The sequence below is a fragment of the Nanorana parkeri genome, unplaced genomic scaffold (genome assembly GCF_000935625.1).
Source record: "Nanorana parkeri isolate BGI_ZX_2015 unplaced genomic scaffold, ASM93562v1 scaffold132, whole genome shotgun sequence".
Lineage (NCBI taxonomy): Eukaryota > Metazoa > Chordata > Amphibia > Anura > Dicroglossidae > Nanorana > Nanorana parkeri.
In genome coordinates, this window is record NW_017306400.1 from 1,704,702 (window position 1) to 1,724,360 (window position 19,659).

A 19,659-nucleotide genomic window follows, 5' to 3' on the forward strand; every position below is an offset into this window, starting at 1 on the left:
CATGTGTTGGCATCCGTTGACATCCATTGAAAAAAGGATCTGGTGTGAATGGGGTCTTAAAAGGAAACATTTGAAAGACTATATTCAAAACTGTTTATTATAACTAAGCGCCTTCTTCCTTTTCCCCATCAACTTTTTCTTTTGATAACTGACGTCAAACAAGTAAGCAGCTTGGATGTCCCCAGTTAACTCATGGTAGATTTGTTGCAGGTAAGTGACCCACTAGGAAGATGAGTAAGGCTGAGATCCTCAGAGGTTGTACTACTACCGTGTTTCCCCGAAAATAAGACACTGTCTTATATTTTTTTGGCTCAAAAATGCACACTAGGTCTTATTTTTGGGGTAGGTCTTATTTATTTATTTTTTATGTACAACAATCCACACTTATTCATGTAGAAAAGTCTACATGTATTCATGTACACAAATATGGTGATCAGGACAACTAGGGGTGCCGTACCTTTCCAAGAGCAATTTGGTAACCAATCGCTGGCCAGAATGAGCGAAGCGCGCTGTAACTATGGATTCCTCACAGGCGGAGTGCATTTGGTATCACTCCGCCTGTGACAGGAGACGGCGCTATAGAGGAAGCATCGGCTTATGCGGCTCTGCTCCCTCTGCTGCCGCCTCGCTTCCTCTAGCGCTGGCTTCGTTGGCACCGCTGATTCTCTCCTGCCTCTCCCTCAGCTCTTCAAGTTCTCCCTTATGCCACCACCGGCCCTGGGAATGGTCACAACTAGGTCTTATTTTCGGGGTAGGTCTTATATTTTAGCAATTCCCAAAAATAGTATTGGGTCTTATTTCCAGGGTAGGTCTTATTTTCGGGGAAACAGGGTAATACCAGTTTGGCAATCAATGTACATAGAATCCTTCTTCTGTGCTGGTAAAGGTGGCCATACACTTTACAACCCTCGCAAGACATAGTGACTTAGTGACGTCACTATGTCGCCCAGAAGAAAGGACCCTGCGTGGCCCCGAAACGTTGGCTGTTTGACGCATGTGACGATTGAATAAAAAGTGCTTTACTTCTTGCACATATCATCGAGTGCTGGTGATTTCTATTATGGACTGTATCTGACACGGCACCATCCGTGTTGTCGCTTCAAGCACCAACCTCTTACTAAAGGTCTGTGCGCTGTATGAAGTGCAGGTGATTTTTTTCTTAATGGTCCACAAACACACAGACACAGCAAGGTAAGGCCACCTGCTCCTTTCATCTCCCTCCGTGCTTTCTCCTTCCTCCCTCTGCCCTTATCCATGCTAGTAGATGTACAGCTGCTGGAGACTATTGTATCCCTTGTGGTCTTGTCCTGGACAGGAAGTTCAGGGAAGCCGATAAATACTTTGCTGGGCAACATATATTTGTTTGATCTGGATTCATTATTGAATAAAGTTTGAGAGATTAATACAACTTTACCATCTCAGTACAGCTGGTAGTGCCTGGTTTTGAGGTTACAGTGGTATTACAGCGAGATGTACACATTTAGCCCTGGGGGTCAGCTGCCTTGTGCTGCCCCTAATACTCCAGTTGATTGGTTGCCCTTTGTGTCATACTGAGAAGATCAGACATATCCATGAAAGGTATGCTAGGAGTGGAGTTGGAAAGAATGAAGGACAGTTTGTCCACTCTGTGTTTATATACATAGAACCTATGACTAGAAGTATTAGGCAAACATCACTGCTAGCAGATAGTTCTAGATGTATGGACCTAGAGTGGATTCCATCATATATCCAGTCAACCATCATCTATATGTGCAGAAGCAGCAACAACGCAGACCCAGCCGTATGTCATTGTTTGGCAGGAACCTTCCAGCAGCACAATGGTCACCCTGCCATTCCAGGACATGTGGTCTGTGTAGAAATCTGTCCATGAATAACATGTGAAGTGAAATTCAAACACGTCAGAATTTGTTTTTGTCAGGCTAAAAGTGATTATGTACTGAAGTGAAACCTAATCATTAAAGGAGAACTATGGGGTCAGTGTTTTTCCCCTTAGTTCTCCTTAGGGTAACGGGAGGACACAAACTAGCGTCCTCCCGTCACCCTAAGCTCAGTATACCGTGAGCTACAGCTCGCGGTATACTCAGACGCCACACTATACCGCAAGCTGCTGCTCGCGGTATACTGAGACGCCGCAGCAGAAGCGGATTCTGACAATTATGTCTGGATCCGCCCAGCTGGCTCTGCCTATCTAGAGGCAGAGCCAGCTGTACGCTCCCCGTCTGTTCCGCCAGTCAGCGCTGGTGGATCGGAGGGGGGAATCCAGCCCCTCCCCTGTCATGGCAGAGAGCTGTGGCAGGATCGAGAAGTGAGTGAACGCCGGTATGTGTTCGCTCACCTCCCGATCTACTGAGCCGACCTGTGACAGTCTCATTGTCACAGGTCGGCTAGAACTATGAGGTGAGTGAAAAGCACTCATCTCATAGTTCTCCTTTAATAGCATTTCTAATAAAGTCTCTTGCTTTATTTTATTGTACAATAATTTAGGTTGAGGTAAGAAATTCTAAATGGAAACAAATTCCTCCACCTGCAATGTAGTGACCTCAGTATTTTGGAAAAACAACTTCATCAGGTTTTATAGAGTGCTGGATTAAGTGGATTTGAGAAATACACAGTGTAGATGTGTGGATACCTTTCTTAAGATAGAAAAAAAGCCAATCAAATAATACGAAGTGCAATGTACAGAAAGCATCTGGCGGCCAGTGTGGACCAAAGGGAATATCCGTATACCCTCTAGTGAGGCTCCACGTATGCGGCCATTTTGTAAGAACCAGACATCATGTTTTAATAGCTATTTTGTTTTAGTGTAGGTTAAAAAAAAAAAGTTTCTAACCTACCTACCTCTATAACCACTTTGTGGTGCTGTAAGGTCCACTGGATCTCACATCTGCTGTTGCTTCATTTTATATACAAAGGTAGCCCTGATAAACTCATTGGGAAGTTATTCCATCTTTTTTAAAGACTGAATAGGCAAAAACATAAACCACTCTACAAAGATTGCTAAGGGTTAACATATTGATAAGAAATTGCATGGCGTGGTTTATACCGATGCCAATGCATCCTTCTAGTGCTGCTACCGAAAACTGAAATGTATTTAAAAAGTGTAGAAGAAAGGCTGTAGAATAAGGTAATAGTTGGGGGGCGGGGTTAATATTATTATTATTTGAATGGCATTTAATGCATTACAGTATACTGGACTTTGTTTTAGAGCATTGACAAAAAAACGACTGTATGCAATCTGATCCTACAATAGCTTGAGCTGCACACTGATCAGCCATAACATTATGACCACTGACAGATGATTGCTTATCATTGATTTTATCGTTACAATGGCACCTGGAAGGGGGTGGGATATATTCGGCTGCAAGTGAACATATTGTCATTTTAGTTGATGTTTTGGAATCAGAAAAAACAGACAAGCGACTTTGACAAAGGCCAAATTGTGATGGCTAGACAACTGGGTCAGAGCAACTCCATAAGTGCACCTCTTGTGGTATGTACCCAATCTGAAGTTGTCAGGACTTACAAAAAGTGGAAAACCGGTGAGCCAGCAACAGGGTCGTAGGCGGCCAAGGCTTATTGATGCATGTGGGAAGTGAAGGCTGGCCTATGTAGTCCGATCTAACAGAAGAGCCACTGTAGCACAAATAGCTTGATGCCAGATACCAAAGCATACCTTCAAAGGTCTAGTGAAGTCCATGCCTTAAAGGGTCAGGGCAGTTTTGGTGGCAAAAGGGGGACCTACTCAATGTTAGGGAGGTGGTCTGCACACACAAAATACACCTGGATTAAGATTATGCATATTACCCAATGTTGTCACTGTTAGATGTTAATATGCAAAATAACTAATCTCTTAAACCTGACACCAAAATAGTTTGTCTTTGTTGCCCACCTTCAAAGTGAATGGTCAATGGTACTTTAATACGGTCTCCTGTTGCATCCACCACTGATGACTATAACATGCTGAAAAGAAGGGGCCAAACCAGGTCCCAAGTTTTGTATTTTTCCATATGCCCCTAAACTAGGGATGTTCAGATACCAGTGCCGATACTTGGCATTTTCATGAGAACTACCAGGGTTGCAGCTGAGACCTGGCTCTGGCACTCCACCACTGTCCTGAAATCATTAGTCTGTATTGTTTTAGAAAGACTGTCACATGACACTAAACAAAAATGTATCAGTACTTGTATCTGTGAGTACTTGGATAAGTATCAGTACTCGTACTTGGAAAAATGGTATCGGTGCATTCCTTATATATATATATTTATTTAAAAAAAAAACCCTATACATTAAAACAGGGATGCAGAAATCCCAGGAGCTCCGTGTGCTCCTTAGAAATGACAGCTGCCTCCTAACTTTTGAGTTTTTCTCTAGTCTAGTCTTGGAGCTGGAAAAGTATCTGCAATGGTACTTGTACCGAGTATGGTACTTGGTATCTGAACATCCCCACACACACACTTTTTTTTTTTATAATAAACTAGGTTGAGGTTATATCATGCTTCCGGTTTATATGTAAATAGTCCTAAAGAAAATTCTTCTTTTATAATAGTAAATATTAGGAAAAAAAGCAGCTATAGACCCAAACTGATGAGATGTTTAATAATGGCCAGAACAGTCACATCGTTTCAGGATTCAGCGAGTGAGGGTTGGATATTTCCAGTAATGTACTGAGTGTACTTCCTTCCCCTCCCATCGATGACACAGCCTGGCTACTTCTAATGTTCGGCAGACCTGCCCTCTGCATAACCCTGTGAAATCTGCTGCAGAGAAAAATGTAGGAACAGACAAAGAACTGGAAGATTTCATATATTTTAGACTGTGCATAAGCTGATATTTGGGATAACGCAAAAGAGAAGGCTACCACAGTTTTACTTTGAGGGCCAGTTCACACCATAAGCAGTTGTTGCAGTCTGTTTATTTTGACTGCTGCAGGCATAATACATCACAATGCTTTCCTATGGGCTTTCTTTGCTTAATTCACACCATTGCAGTCTGTTCAGATGCAATCAGAAAAAGTACTGCTTGTCCTATTTTACCTGCATCTAACTGCACGAAATGCATCAAAACGCAGTGCAAACGCAACGGAACGCATAAAAAAACAAAACCGAATTGATTATGGCATCAGCCAGGGACATGCAGGGGGGAAAAAATGCATCAAAAGCGCATCACAAACGCGGCAAAACTGATCTCAATGCAACTGCGCAGACGCACGCAGTTGTGATGCAGTTTCTGGTGTGAACTAACCCTTACAATTACACAATGTACTGTATTTTCATTTGGGTTCGTCCTTCTTCCCAAGGAGATTAAAATTGAGTTGCACTTCCAGACACACAGATATGACACAGCTAGTTTAGCCAGAAACCAATAATCCTATATACAAAAAAAACACTCCGTGTGGGCTGGACATATTTCCATTGAGGGAACTATACCCACCAGAAGAGGGGATTCCAAGCATATGGAGTAAAAAGGTATTGTGGAGCTACTGGTGAAACGGCTACTCCTGATACTCCTACCATTTTCATACAACTAATGGTATCACAAACTAACATGGAGTCAAAAAAAGTCAATGTCCCCAATCAACGCTTTTCTGTTCCAGGTTTTGTTTTGACATCTCTTAATTTAAATAATTGGATTAAACCTTCAGCAGTAGCTTTGGCAACCTCTGTTCTGGTCACCTGTAGAAGCAACTCTAACTGTTCTTGGCATATTGCATACCATTAGTAAACAGGTCCTATAATATGTGACCAATTAACTGAGGCATCTGCCTAATTCCAGCTGTTCTCAAATTAATTTTGAACTCCAAAGACATGCTGGAGGGTGAATTGGCTCCTGTCTAAATTGGCCCTGTATGCGTGTGGTATAGGGACCTTAGATTGTAAGCTCATTGAGGGCAGGGACTGATGAGAATGTGCACTATGTAAAGCACTGTGTAAATTGTCAGCACTATAAAAATACCTGAAATAAATAAATTGGGAGTTGAGCCTCAGCAAGATAAAAGTTGCCATGTATGAGCTAGTAATCTTGTCTTTCCCCTTTTCCAGAGTGCAAGGTGCATCGGTGAGCTATTGGGCAGTGTATATGGGCAGTGTGTTGTCTGTGTTTTTCCAGTGTTATAGTTTTGTGTTATCAGCCCATGTCCGAATGAACCTTATTTTAGCAAGACAACACGTGGTGGACATTTGTACACTACAAACCCCTGATGTATTTCCTAATATGACTGAGTGTTCTGTTTTTCTACACTACTTCTGGCTAATGGTGGAAAGGATTGGAACCTCTGTTGGGTTTCTATTAACTACCAAAGATAGGTTTTACCCTCTGTTTGTGGAGATTTCCTCTCACTTCCTGTTATTCTCCCCAATTTGGTCTTAGACACCAAGAGAGACCTGACGGAGATTATACCTTTTTTTTCTAATTCAGCCAAAGGGTTTGTTTTTTTTCAAATTGTGGTTAACATTCCACATTCAATGTTTGGAAATACAAATACAGTGGATATTTCCAGAGACAATCAGTGAAATTTGTGTCATTCCATTCTCATTGCAATCAGCCAGCAACTTGTGAGAATTTACTAAAGAGGAATTCTGCTTTTGTGACCTCAACTTCCTTGAAGCACAATCTGCATGTTTGTCTGGCCAGATTTGAGGATGATCATGTCTGTGGTACTGCTGGCAGGAAGGGACCCGTCCGGATGACTTTGTTGTTTTCTGAGATAAGCAACACTGGCATTGCCTCCCTTCCCCTTAGCTGTCTTGGAGTTGGTAGCATCAAAGGTTTATGTAGCATTCTACAGCTCTCCCAGGTTTTGTTGTCCAAAGTTCATGTCAGCCTTTGGCGATGTCCACCATGGAGGTATGCAGGAGAGAACTAAGATGGAATGGAGGGGGGCATTTGCTCCCCAAGCCAGTATTAAAAACCTATGTTGGACTAATGGCCAAGTGGAGATATTCTTCCATTCAGACATGGACCAGTCAGTAGCAGCTGCTGTCATATAGCTGTCACTATAGAATGCTAGGGTGTTGCATAGCTACCTGCTTCCCGTTCATACCGGTAACCACAGCCTCTGCCAGGGGCAATCTTCTAGCACCGATTCACTTTGCTCTGATGTCATTTGACCAACTTGACCAACTGCCCAGAGCTGTATAGGTAACTGATGCTTGAAGATGTGAAAAGGCGTGTCATGATAAACCATGTTCTTTAGGAACCCCCAATTTATACCATACCCATTAATCAATGAGGCACCATGGCACATTTTGCATAGTACACTTTCTTTAGCCCACAGAAATCTGTGCCTGCTATGAGAGGGGCAGTTGGTTCTGTGTATCCCACCACAGCATCCCCCAAAGGCTTGCAGTCTTCTCCTGGAGTTATGTTAAATCCTATGGTGTAGCCAAGAATCCAGGAGGGTCTCTTGGCAATGCTGTACTAGAGAGGCACTTTACAGATCTGTCACCTTTAGATGAATGTATCTATCAGCCTGTGTCTTCATTATCATCATGGGGATGTAGTATGCCTGCGCAAAACATACATAAAAGATAATGACTCCATTTATTTGAGAAACCTGCCATAAAAAGATTCTGCATTTAGTGGGAGTTTATACAGCCAGCATAGTGCTACGGCACAGAGCACTGACATGGCTGGTGTTATGGATTATAAAGTAACGCTCATTGAACATCATCAGGGTGTATTTATGTGTTTGCAGAACTGCACACTCTGCGAACATCTGACTTTTACATTTGCATCACATTATTGCCACTAACTGGAGCTAAGGAGCATGGGAAATTCCTATACATCTACGGTCCATTTAACGGCCATAATGTGGTGTGAATATATAAGTCGGATGGTCACAGAGTGAACGGCTCTGTGAATGTTTTATAACTTCACTCCTAAGAGATAACTAAAGAAGTGATGGCAGATTGTCACGCTCAAGACTTCCTCTTAGGTTTGGTCAGCCCATTATTAAAAGAAAGGTAGAGTGTATCTTCAGTGAGCACCTATTAGTGTTTGTCTTGAAGTATTTTTGTGTGCATTCTGCTTAGGAGAACTGTGTTGTGCCTCGCAGATCCCCTTATCTCACTGCAAATCTAGAAGACGGGGCTGTCTTATTCAAATCAATATACTCTCTGCAGTCTATAATGACATGAAACCTCCACACTGTTCCTGAATGTTAAAACAGTAGTACCTAAGCTTTAAGTTTGCCCAGTTATCTGCTGTACTGCAGAACACCTCTTATTACATAAGAAGGTTCTGTTCTGTAGTTCAACAGGAGAGCGCTCAGACAGGGCTGATAACAATGTTTGAAATTTCAATACAGCAGAGACAGTGTTGTCAGCTCACTACCGGAAGCTTGGAGCTCACTGGATTTCTGGCAGCACCTACAGGTGTTTTTCTGTCTTTAAAGAGACAAAACATGAGCAGATGTGCATGTATTGCAGATATATATATATATATATATCTTTAGGGACAGTAGTTATTCCCAATGGAATGGAGAGGCTCTTCCAACAAAGAATACAGTAATGGTAAAATAAAAAAGTAAGTAAACCCCAACCTATTGCATTTGTTCGCTTTTGGTCTGGTAAATGTACCAATTAAAGCATTTTATTATATCTGAGTGTAACCCCCATCACCTTTTGTGAGGTGGCTACTAGAAATGTAGTGCTGCCAGAACTGTAGTCAGTCTGGCTGAATTATAGTTGGCATTTATCTGGTTAATTCCAGGTGTTCTATCATTGATTGTACCTGCCTGAGTGGGGTGTGACTCTGCTGCAGTGTGAGACAACCAATGAGGGATACTGTAAGTGTGTATGCAATTCACCAGCCAATCACTGGGACGGTGATAGCTAGTGTTGCATGCTGGGTAAATAAAAGCAATACCAGCTGATCCTGCCAGAAATGTTGTGAGCTGATAACTTTCTCTGTAGTTAGCAACATTCCTAGTTTCCTCTGAACTACCGAACAGCTCCTTCTCATAGTTTGGATATAAGGTGAGTGAGGGGGTATTTTGTAGCTTGCAATTTGGAAGTTCCTGGAAATTATGATTCAGTTATATGATTCTCTACGGAATGGCAAATTCTGCATGCATATATCCAGGAGAATCCAAACATTTTCAATTTGTCAATACATCTGATTATCAGATTGATTTGCTCTCTAACTGAGGTATGTGCTAATATTGTACTTCTGGGAATGTTGCTGAAAGATCTACTGCTAATACATACAGAGGGGAATTTATCAAAACTGGAGCAGACAAAATGTGGAGCAGCTGTGCATGGCAACCAATCAGCTTCTCTCTTTTTATTTTCAAATCTTAACTCAACAAACTGAAGAGAGAAGCTGATTGGTGGCCCTGGCCAACTGCCCCAGATTTTGTCTGCTCCAGTTTTGATAAATTCCCCTCACATTATGTCTATTAAAATCTGGATACACTGAAGGGCAGAATAAATAATAGAAACCCACAGCAAAATGTTAGTTAATCTCCTGCCCTATGAACACACATACACGGGGGAATTTATTAAAACTGGAGCAGACAAAATCTGGAGCAGTTGCCCATGGCAACCAATCGGCTTCTCTCTTCAGTTTGTTTAATTACAAATAAAAGAGAGAAGCTGATTGGTTGCTGTGCGCAACTGCTCCAGTTTTTGTCTGCTCCAGTTTTGATAAATTCCTCTGACAGTACTTTGTATTACTACATAGATACCAACTGCACTTTTTTCCCCTTAGATTCTGTCCCTGGAATTGTATGTCAGAAAAGTTTAAGTCTTCAGGTTGGTTAACCTCAGCTACTACTACAGGTGGCCATACACTTAGTCACTTACACCTTAGTCTTGCGATGGTTGTAAAGTAATTTAAAAAACGTACGATCTGCCCATCTTGGACAGGCAGATCGTACTCTCGATCATCGCAAGCCCGCTCCCTGAGGGGCGGGCTTCCGATAACTGCAATGCTGAACGGGCAGTGTGCACGTGCGCACACCGGCCCGTTCGGCATTTGTCTCCCGAGCACCGTTCAAACCAGACGAAAAGCGTACGATCTTCGGCTGGTTTTCTAGCATGCTCCTTAGACAAAAGACGTGCGACCGTACAGTAGAAACTGTAACGGGATTTCCCGTGATTCTCGTACGAGAATCGAGCAGTGTATGGGCACCTTACTACTGATGCCTTCTATACTTTCTGCAGTCTGTTGGTATTTTTAGCTGAGGCTTTTTATAACCTCTAAAAAATAGGAATTTCATATTTAAAAACGTGTTTATATTCTAATTTATATTATAGGATATATGGGAGCTCTAAAACTATGTCTCTCATGTAAAGAATTGGCTATGCTGCCTAAAGGAACCAATCAGACTCTTTCTTTCATATGCTACACATAAGGTAATCTGTCTGTTACTGGCAGCACAGACTGTGTCTCTTTCGCATACCCGGAACTAAACTCACAGATTTAACCATTTCCCAAAACAGTCACAACCAAGCCATGTTTCTGGGGATAATTGTCACAGCTATCCTCCAAGATCTTAAATGGCTGGTGTCATATCTGGCTACAAGTACAGCATCATTGAAACAACTGCAATTGAAATGGACGTTAAGATGGTGCTGTCATTGGCTGTAAACTAGGGATGCACCGATACTCGCAGATACCGGTGCTTCCGCTGAAAATGGAGCCGAATTCCCGGGCAATCAGGATGTTGGGCGGCAGGTAATGACATGCAGCTCGGCTGCATGATTGCCCGTGAAGCCGGTTCCATGTTGTTTGGCAGTCTCGTTGTGATTGGCCGGGAAACCAGCTTCCCAGCCATTCAGCATCGAGCCGACTTCCCGGCCAATCAGGAAGCCGGGCGGCGAGTAATGACCTGCCCCCCGACTTCCTGATTGGCCGGGAAGCCAGATCTCCCAGCCAATCAGCAAGGAGCTGGCTGTTCGGCTGTCTTGATGCTGATTGGACAGGAAGCCATCTTCCCTGCCAATCAGAAAGCCGGGAGGCGGGTCATTACTTGCCACCTGGCTTCCTGATTGCCCGGGAAGCCGACTCCATGATCCCCTATGGCACTGCTGGTCAGAGGAAATATTCCTCTGACTGGAAGTTCCGGTATCAGGGAAGGTCTCAGAGCATTTGGGCGAGTACGAGTACTCGCCCAAATACTCTGTATCGGCACCAATACCAGTATGGGTGCATCCCTGCTGTAAAGGATAGTAGGGAATAGTTCTGCTTTATTGAGTGGAACCTCCTTTTTTTGCTATATATGGAATGGATATATATATGGAATACGAATATATATGCTTTGGCAAGTTTGTCTTAAAGCAAAAGGTGAGGAGGGAGCATGGAGCCGACTTCCAGGCCAATCAGGAAGCCGGATGGTGTGTAATGACTCGCTGCCCGACTTTCTGATTGGCTAGTTTCCTGACCAGTCAGGGCGCCGGGGGGAGAGTCATTAATCGCCCCCGGCTTCCTGATTGGCCAGAAAGCGGGCTCCATGCTTTCTTGTAACCAGGACCCCGGGTGGCGACTCATTACACGCCACCCGGCTTCTTAATGGGACTTTCGGTATTGGCGAGTACCGAAAAAAAAGCCGATACTCAATACCAAAAAAACGGTATCGGTGCATTGCTATGCTATACTCTTTAACATGTTGGTGCACAATTACCACTGTTTTTAACACACTAGAAAAACATTGACATATAAAAAAGTTCAGACAACCAATTATTACTTTGTAACACCTCATTTATATATAAAAAAACGTTTATGCATTTCTTGAAGGCAGCTAACAATGTTCCTATTTTAGATCGTCCCCTCTTCTCCTTTCCGCATGCTTCCAGCACCAAAGTATTCTTGGGTTGCCTTGCATGAGCAGCACATGTAAATCACCTTCAGATTTTCAATATCTGATCATTTCATTTAAATAAAAAGCAATATTTCATCACAGAGAATATGCCACCTTGTTCCCTGCTTGGATGTTACTTTTTACAGTTATAAACAACCAAACCTGTGCAGACATTACCACATGGACATTACTGCAGTATATCTAATAATATAGTAAACAGATGGTACTAAATCCATCAGTGTGTGATGGGGGCATGCAGGATTGTTTATGTGTAAATAATCTAATGCTCCTGGCTTGTGCATGTTGGTGGCAGGGCTCCTCTCTGCAGTCGCACAAAACCCTCCTGTGTTTGGGGACCGGAAACTCCTAATGAGATTAGTCGGTGTACGCAGACATTACTTAGCCATGACTAAATGTGCTCTCTTCCTGCAGCCAGTGGAAAATTCAAGGGAACTTTTTCCCCGGCAGCATCAGGTCCCCTAACCTTATGTATATAAAAGAAAGACCCCTCCCATCCAAAAACAACACTGCGGCTCTCTACCTTTCTGGCCGAGGGGCTTTATTAAAAAAGAAAAAAAAAACTAAAACCATCCCTCTGAAGACTACAAAGGAAGCTGCAGAGCGCAATGCATGAACCTGAGGAGAAAGAAACCACAGAGTCTCTTTGTGTGCTCCAATGAGTCATTTTCAAGATGTTGTCTGCTGCCAGTTTCAAACCGGAAGCGCATGGCAATTAGTCTTGCTGTTTCCAGACAAGCTGGACTCGTACAACTTTTTTTCTGTGTGAATACACTGGGCTGACTTATCGCTGTGTTCTAGTCATATAGGGATGGCTAGAGACAGGAGGGGAGCTCCCTGGTACATGGGCCAGTGTGGCATCACACAGTATGGGCCATTTTCAATTCTCACTTACTGCCAAATAAGTTGCAGATTTTTTATTTTCCTATCCTAAAAAAAAAAAAAATATATTGAAACTGCTCTGATCTGAGCAAGCAAAAAGGGGGATGTGTGATGGGGCCCCCAATGTGTGTGTATACACACACACTTTTAAGGGCAGAAAAATCTTTTTGAATCTGTACTGGACTGAACAAATCGATCGGTCGCACGATCAAAAGTTGACCGAGCAGCTCCAGCCTTAGTTAAGGATACATAGATAATATGTGTTAGTATTGCAGCCAGTCAGAGATGTGTCAGCTCCATGTGTCATGTCAGTGACAATCACACCCATATTCCACTAATTACTGCAATTACTGGCTGCTCAGCACTCAGCTCACACCTCCTGCGATAAGTACACCGATGAAGATTTACTAGCTACAAGTACACTATAATGCAGATGTCACACAGGATGCTAAAAACAACCCCCAAATCCCACTCCCATCCTTATTCAGCAGCATTTATCCCCCCGATCAGAATGTTAAGCACACAGCCCCAGCAATAAGTGACATGAATACACAGAAGGCACACACATACCCAAACTCTTGCTGTGCCTTGGGAACTTTCAGCCGGGCTTGTTAATGTTCTAGGAAGAAATTGGTAAAATCCCTTCGTCCTCCATGCTGACAGTCGTCTGCGAGCGTTTCTGTTGTAATGAGATCCTGATTTTTTTTCTTTCTTTTCTTTTTTTTCACTGGTGTGTGTGTGTGTGAGCAGGAAGTTGGAGCAGTCAGACAGAGAGCCGGCTCACTTCCTTTCCTGCATTATTCCCCAGGCGGTTTGCAGTCTGTGTAAACAGGCTTTTCCTCTCTCTGCTCTCTCTGGCCACTGATCATCAGCATGCTTGTAATAGAAGACACACACATAGTAAAATACTAACATCCACTGCTCCATCTGTCTGCCCCACAACATAGGGGTGGAGTCCATTCATAGGGAGCCCATGATAATTAGCAAGTACTGTCTAATCAGGGCACCACAACAACTGTCTGCTATGTATTAGGAAGATCATAGGCAGGGAAACTCCACATATAAAGATTTCTATATACTTAAACTGGCCATACACTGCAAATGTTGGATGGTTCTTCATGAACCAGACTAAATCCGTTCAGTGGTTGCAGGGCTGTCCCTAAGTTAGTCGCAGCCAGAGGCAATGATATTATCAAAATGGCCAACCCGTCGAGATCGTTACATCATGTCCGGTGACTTGCCAGTAGGAGATTTTGCTAGTGCAATGTGCACCAGCCGTGGCAGTTTTACAATCCCCATTGACTTCTCCAACTCCCGTCAATGTCAGCGGTTCTGCCAGGCATCCCACCTAGCTCACTGACGTCACTGGTTACTAGGAGCTCAGCAGAATGCCAGCCAGAGCGTCCCACTCAGCTCATGGCAACCGGTGACATCAGTGAGTGACTAGGTCGCTAAGCGATGAAGAGAGAAAATCGGCTCTAATACGTACAATCTACAATACTGAATGTTCAGAGAGCAGGTCATAAGTCCAAACGATTACTTAGCTTTTATTCTGGTCGTAAGTCCGAACGGTCGTTAAACAGGTAGGTTGTTAAGTCAGGAGTAGCTGTATATATTTTATAACTAGAAGGGCCATGGGGATCCAGTAAAGCACTGTAGTAGCTGAAGCTACTACAGTACTGACCATTATCTACCAGGTTAAAGAACTGCGACCATACTGAGCACCTTCTCCTCCACTGTAAAAAATACAGTGGGCCCCTTGCTTGGCACATCGGCTGTTCAGTAAATACTAGGCATTCTCTGATTGGACAAGGGGCCTTATGTCAGGGCACCACCAATCTGCTACTATAGAAATGCGCATAAAAAAGTCTAGTTACACTCACACTTTGGTGTGAATGGGACCTAAAGCTAGCCTTACATCAGAGGTGGGTAACTCCGGCCCTCCAGCTGTTGTGGAACTACACGTCCCATGAGGCATTGCAAGACAGATACAAGCATGACTCGCAGAGGCATGTCTTGATTTGTAGTTAAAGCACAGCTGAAGGGCCAGAATTGCCTACCACTGCCATACAGGGCCCGGAATTCAAGCCGTGGGTGGCTCTGCCGACATCGCCTGGCTCAACAAACTTCATTTGCAAAAAAATCGAAGGATCAGGAGGAAAAAAGTAAACTGGGCAGTGACTGCATCAAATCAGCTATAGTCACTGCTGGGGTATTTTGACAGCTGCTGATGCCGGTGGTCAGAATACAAAAGCTGACAAGGAAGATTCATCCATCCAGATAGGGCTGAACCAGAAAAACCCTTATGTGTATGGCCAGCTTGAGTAAGTCGCTACTGGAACAAGTGTCTGCATTGGAAGAGTTTTTAAAACTTTGGATTTCCCATCACTTTCTGTACCAGAGACAATGGTCACCAGGACAATGGAGAGGGTGATATTCCCCAATGTAGGCACTAATAACAACTAAACCTTACAGGAGTTTAAATACTCACTCTATCCACAGCCAAAAAAAATAGATTTATAAACCCTTTAGGGCTGATTTACACCAAATGCACTGTGCTGGAAAAAAATCTATGGGCTGCCCTTCAATAAGACTATGAGCTAAGGTACTGGCACCTCATAGTAGACTGCAAAGATACAAGCTTGCATTTAATAGGCAAAGAGAGAACTAACCTAAACACACAGACGGTCTGATGGCTGGAAGAGTGGAGGGTCTGATTTCTTGTTTTACTTCCTCTAGGTGTTGGAGGACATACAGTGCCTGCACATGGTATTGTACACCCCATTACAACCCATGGTACCATAACAATAAACATAAACATGAAAGCAAACCCACAAGAAGGATTGTGGGAAAACTGTAGGCCGTGGACCCTTTTATTGAGTTTTAATCAATTTTAACCATGAAAAAGGCTTTAACCTTTATTACCAAACAGAACAACTGTTAACCATTAACAGACAACCATGCTTAGTCTTCACCAACCAAATTACTGTTTACCAACAACTGTCCACCCACAAAGTGGGCGACATTAACCCATAAAGGCTGACCGTGACAAGGGAAAGCAGAGCAATGGGGAGGGTAGGCGGAGGAGCAGGTCAAAAGATCCAAGACGAAGGCTGAAGATGATAATCCAGAAGTGAGTCCAGCTGCCAATCCTGAGGTAACTACTGACTCTGCATGCTGGCAGGAGTGACTATAGAGAGGAGAGCTGACACTGATTGGCCAGCTGGTTTCCCGCCAAAAATCTGTCACTAATCCTGTACTCAGCTGATTGAAGATCTGTCTAGCAACCAATGTGATTCTTCATAACAACAGCAGACAGCTTGTAACCTGAAAGACAAAGTAGAAAGAACCAGCAAAGCCGCCCTAGAGAGACATGTGCCTAACAGTCACCACAGTACTTCTTTTGAATATAATTAGTTTTAAAAACACATGGATTATAGGGGTGGCAATGGGGCCACTTTCCTATTTTTATTTTTTTACATACTTTCAGGAGCCTGCAGTACCATAGTTAAGGTTGAGTCCCCAGGGCATTCTGACAGGGCAAGGCTCCAAAACTTCCTTGCTGTTGTTGAGATTTTCCAATTCCCTTCCATTCAGTCCCCAACACATTCCTATTGGCCCATTACTGTGGTAGACAGTCTGAGTGGCCAATAGGAATTTGCATGAGGCTGGGTGGAGCAGGCAAGTTCTGACATGAGCAGAAAGTTTTGAACTGCCTGGAGATCTGGGCATAGCAGCAGGGGACTGCAGGCCACTGATATCAGTTCCTGCTGATGGTTTGTGTTCCAAGTAAAAAACTGTACTCACTTTAATAAACAGTGTGTCATTTTTATTTTTCTCTTTCATATTTGTTGACAATAAGTAGAAATGATTTTTTACATGGCTTTAAAATAGGGGGCTAACCCAAAGTACCCCCTGATGGTTATAAACCACCATTTTTACCACCAAAAAATCACACATTACACTATCATGAATGACCTTGCCCTTTTCCTACTCCACAGTAATGCTATCCCTCTAAAAATTCCATTCCGATAACCTAATAAAGCCAGGTCTTGCATCCCTTGTTTTGGAGGAAATGTGACCCCTCACCACTGAGTCTGTGGTTCCACAGTAAATTATATCCTGCAATGGAAACCCTGACTTTGGCTAGTAAGGGCATGTCTAAAAATTTCCAAAGGGTCTGGTTCCATTGCAAGGAATTTCTAAGCTCCCCTGAATACAGATAACACCTAGTACCCGAACAATGCGAATACCACGCAATGCATGGTTTCATAACATATGGCGAGTCACTGCCGACACCTAAGAAAGCAGGAGCGTCACCAGCACACCTTAATAATGCATCCAAGTACATGTTCTTTATCAACGCATATTGTCACATATACAGTGCAATGTTTCGGGGGCCACACAGGGTTATCTTCGTCAGGCTCCATATGACCAATTGTGTATTTACTGCAGTACACCTACACCAAAAAATTAGGGGTATAACCTTTTTTTATTATTGATCCAATATTATCCTAACAACAACCTAAACTTAAAGCCACACTCCAGGCAGAATGATTATTTACACAGCGCACTGGGCGTGTAAAGTATCATAAAAAGCTGTATGTTTTATCTTTACAAGACATTCTGTGATTGGGGGAGGAAAGATGATGTCCCTCCTCTCTTTCTCTAATCGCAGAATGTCGTGTAAAGTCATTTTCTGAATAGAGGATAGTGAAAAGAGGCGGGCGATTTGACTGGAGCGCTGTACAGCTCGGGATATATCTCTCCCTCTCTTCAGTGTCCAGAAGCTGGACATTGTGTGCCAGGGGCAGCATGCTGCAAGGTAAGATTTTAGGGCTACAGTCACACTATTGTGTTAATATTCATTTTGGGACTCCTGCTGCAGGAACCCCAAATATGCCATTTCAAAATGGCCGTTGTCATGCATTGCGCTGTCAGCAAGTGGCACTCTGCATGTAATCGTATGTGATAATATTACATGCGGTTAGGATTAGATCATTGACCCTGGATGCACGATCAATGCGCCCACGTACACAGATCTATTCTTAACCGCATGTAAAATTATCACCTACAATTACACGCGGAGTACCGCTTACAGATGCGGCCGCGGTCATCCAATCATTAACTTAAAGGGTGACATCGGCTGCATCTAAATGGCATATACACTCAATAGTGTGAATGTAGCCTTAGACTTTACTCTGCACATGACACACAGCTTTTTAATATACTTTACACACCCAGCGAGCTGTGTAAATTAGCATTCTGCCCGGATTGTGGCTTTAAAATGCTGCCCATGTATCTAATACTACAACAGGAAAGTTGCTAAATCATCTCTGACAGGAACAAAAGGCAGAGAAGCACCGACTTATGTGATTATACCGAGTTGTGAAACATAAGTGAACATTTTGACTACTTTAAATGCTTGTTCACACCAGCCTGCACACGTTATGCACCATATAACAGATGCATGCAGGTGTGCGTTGCGTAAGTGTGTGCAATGCAACTAATTACAAATAATTACAATTAATATAATGCATTGCATTGTTTACGTTTTCTTTTTTCCAACTTTATTGCAATGTCACAAAATTACATTTAATTCAACTCTATGCGTCGCAGTCCAGTGTCATGCACCGAGTTGTGTAAAAATGCAGACATGCTGCTTTTTTATACAACGCACCTAAAGGCAGCAATATGGTGTCAACAGGGCACATAGAAAACAACTGTTTTTTTATGTGTCCTTGCGTTGATCAATGCAAAGTAACAGACTTAGTGTGCATGAGCCCTAAATATTCTGAAAGAACAGTTGAGTTTTAATATCATTTTCTGGTTGTTGATGTTACATGGTTTGGTTATTATGCTACAATTGTCAGATGCTGAGTTGTAGTTCAGATGGCACGTTTAGTTAGAACTGTGACACAAGGAAGTGCACATATAAAGGGCTTGACTGAAATTGTGCCAGTGCATCAAGGGAGTAAGTTTATAAACGTCTAGATCGATCTGGTTGTCAGGAGTAGAGTGTAGAGCTTATGGAAATCCAATATAGAAATAAAGATTTATTCTTTTTTTTTTTTTAAACATTTAAAAAAATGTCTCTGCATCTTTTATAGTATGTGCTTTTCCGCACAGTATACAATTATCTTTCAGGTATGCATGTATTTATTTAGTTATTCTTTGGTGCAGTTATCCCAAAACTAAATTTAGTTCAGAGCAAAGTACTGTATATTGCTGTCAGCAACCTGTATCCTAGCTGTAATAAAGCTGTCCATTGACTACAGCCATATGTGTATTCACAGAGACAACACACGCCATAAGCTCTAGTTTGTCTGGAAATCACATACAGTATATTACTGCTGTGTTGTTTACAGTTTGCTTGTTCAGTTGTCCAGTACAGAGCCCTCTTGTACTGTAAATGGTAGCCAGTGGATTCCCTTCACGGGTTCACAGCTTTTTATTTGCCTTGCAAGTTGTTTAGATTTAATTTTGACCTTTTTTATTGTTAAAATGAAATTTTATGTTTTCATAGATCAGAAAATCAAAGTTTTACATTTTTTTTTCCATAGAAAAGAACATTCAGGCAATTGATGAAGGGGGTGACAGACCAGGGATTCCAAGACATACTAGTTGCTTGGCTGTCATGTTGATCAATTTGTTACAGTTCTTTGAGTCACTGACCTGGAACAAGTATGAAGATTAGGAGTTCTAACTACTTTCCAATCTGCAGGCTTGTTCTAGGTTGGTATCTGCAGGGGTCCTCCACGAAGATAGCTTGTCAATTATAGTCCATGGAGAAAACGCCTATGGCTCCTAATCCAGGTTTTCTGCTAATCTGAGGTCTGTAAGGTGTTTTTCTTACAATTATTTATAATCAAATCTGAATCAAATCAAATCTTTTTTCCCTACTTCACACACTTGTTTCAAGTCTTCTCCTGTTTTGAAACTGATTACTCTCAGTTTCT

General features: G+C 42.6%; 1 protein-coding gene across 2 annotated transcripts in view; it reads right to left on the reverse strand.

Moving 5' to 3' along the window:
* The window catches only part of ELK3 (ELK3, ETS transcription factor), a 31,136-nt gene extending 17,574 nt beyond the window's left edge, over positions 1 to 13,562 (reverse strand). For both annotated transcript variants that reach the window (XM_018553890.1, XM_018553889.1), the window contains exon 1: positions 13,271 to 13,562. The gene's annotated coding sequence lies outside the window, so the exon portion shown is untranslated. The remainder of the gene's footprint in view (positions 1 to 13,270) is intronic.
* Positions 13,563 to 19,659: the final 6,097 nt, after the last annotated feature.